Raw genomic sequence first — 2282 nt, forward strand, 5'->3', positions numbered from 1 at the left:
AACCTGAAGCTCCAATACTTTGGCCACCTGATGCGAAGAACTGACTCATTGGAAAAGACCCTGATGCTGGGAAAGATTGAAGGCAAAAGGAGAAGGGGATGGCAGAGGATGAGATGGTTGGATGGCATCACCAACTCAATAGGCATGAACTTGAGCATATTCTGGGAGAGAGTGGAGGTCAGAGGAGCCTGACATGCTGCAGTCCATGGGGTTTTGAAGAGTCTGACATGACATAGCAACTGAAAACCATAACAACAAAGACACTTGACAAACAGCAGACTTGGAGAATCCCTCATTTGGTGATCACATGATTAAAGACATAAATAAACCTTAGAAGGATTGGAATCAATTAATGTTGCACAGAACCACAATATATTATTTAAGGAAATCAGGAATACTTGAGGTCCTTGTGCTGAAGGCCAAATTACCATGTTTTCCCACAAAAGTCTTACTCCCTGGCCTTCTCAGACATATAATATTGAGGGGATGGAGGGTCTTATGTTTCCCTATTATTATATGTTTTATTCTTTATCTCCAATCTGAATTTTCTTTCCCCGGATTCCTACAGAATTTTATCTGTACCAACAATATAGTAAGTAATCCGTATACACTGTGCCTTCTATGAATATATGCATGTTATTTGCTCTACAGAGGTCCTTAGTGACAGAACTAATGATGATAAGGATGATGATGATATAACATAAGATAGCATTTGTTATACTGTTACTGTGTGTCATGCTTTAGTGGGTTTCATTGATTCAGATTCATTTAATCACCATGCACTCAGCTTTGCATGTCCATTAGACCTAACAGTACTAAAATAAAATTATCTGTGAAATCAACAAATGGTAAGTAAGTTAAATTGTTTATTTTCCCTTCAAGTAACCTGGGAACATGGCAGATTTGTTTGAGATCCAAATACATGACTGGATTTTCTTCTGGAAAATTTTCAGAAGCCTCTTCTATCATTCCTTAAGGGCCAGATCTTCTGAAGGTACATTTTCCTCCAAGTGCCACAGTAGCTACCTAATAGGTTCTCAGAAAATGCCCTTAACTTACTTATTTTACAAAAAAGTGACTTGGCAGAAGCAATAATGATCTCCTGAGGATTCTGCTATGGACTGTAGACAGTGAATATATTACCACTTCAAACCTGTAAGCGTCAAGAAGATCATGAGGGATATATGTATGCATATATCGGGTTGGCCATACTATTCATTTGGGTTTTCCCATAACATCTTACAAAATCCCCGAATAAACTTTTTGGCTTACATGTTTCAAGTAAGCCCTGTGATGAGTTTGAGAGGTCCCTGGATGTTTCTAACTAATTTGATATCTTTCTAACAAATTCCGGGAGATAATGAAGGACAGGGCAGCCTGGTGTGATGCAGTCCAAGGGGTTCAAGGGGTCGGACTCGACTGAATGACAACAACAAACTCTAGTCAGTCTAAAATGTTCTAAAATGCCTGAGCCTGAAACATTTTAATACCATGAAAATAGTAAAAGAGAAACTGTGTGTGTTATTCTAACACTCTAAAAGGCTTAAAAATAAATTGCAAATATCTGAAAGAAACTCCCACTCTTGGGGAAATTACTAACTTGTGAGTAATGTGAAGACATTCTCAATAGCTTCCTAGTTGCATATCCCATTGCCTTCACTGTTTGCTCTTTAATTAAAGTGAGTCCATCCGAACTCCCAAAGACACACAATGGCTCGACAAAAATAATCACTCTCCCTACTCCCCTTTCTGCCCCATCCCTCCTCCCTTCTAGAACATCTTCTTGGGGTTAGAGTCTCCTGAACCAATGGAGGTTGGGAGAGAGGGGTGGGGGGAGAGGAAGCCAGGGAACCATGGCAACCGTGAGCTCCCTCACTACCCTGGAAAGTTCTGAAATGGCCTATCTTTGTAACAATCTATGGAATTTGCCTCAAAAAGAAAGCTGGAGAGTTTCCTCCTTTTCTGATGAGGGAAATCTTAGATTCTGGCCTCAAAGTTTATTTCTTCTTGGTGATGGGCAGGAAGTCAAGTGGCTCAATTCCCAAGCCTTCTGGATCTATGTGAAAGTTCTCAGCCTGTACCCAAGCCTTTTTCTCTGCCAGGCGGTGCAATGAAACTTGTGAGAACAGGTTTTTCTTGCGAGGTAGCTGATGCATCTGCGCCCATTTCTGGCAGAAAACCAAAGTAAAAAAAAAAAGATTTGGAGAAAAACTTACAAATATCGAAAGGGGCTTGATAGGAATTTGCTCTAGAAATTTAATGACTGCTCAAGGGAATGTGAT

The sequence above is a fragment of the Moschus berezovskii genome, chromosome 23 (genome assembly GCF_049115385.1).
Source record: "Moschus berezovskii isolate FMDL1 chromosome 23, NW_MosBer_1.0, whole genome shotgun sequence".
In the NCBI taxonomy this organism is placed as follows: Eukaryota; Metazoa; Chordata; class Mammalia; order Artiodactyla; family Moschidae; genus Moschus; species Moschus berezovskii.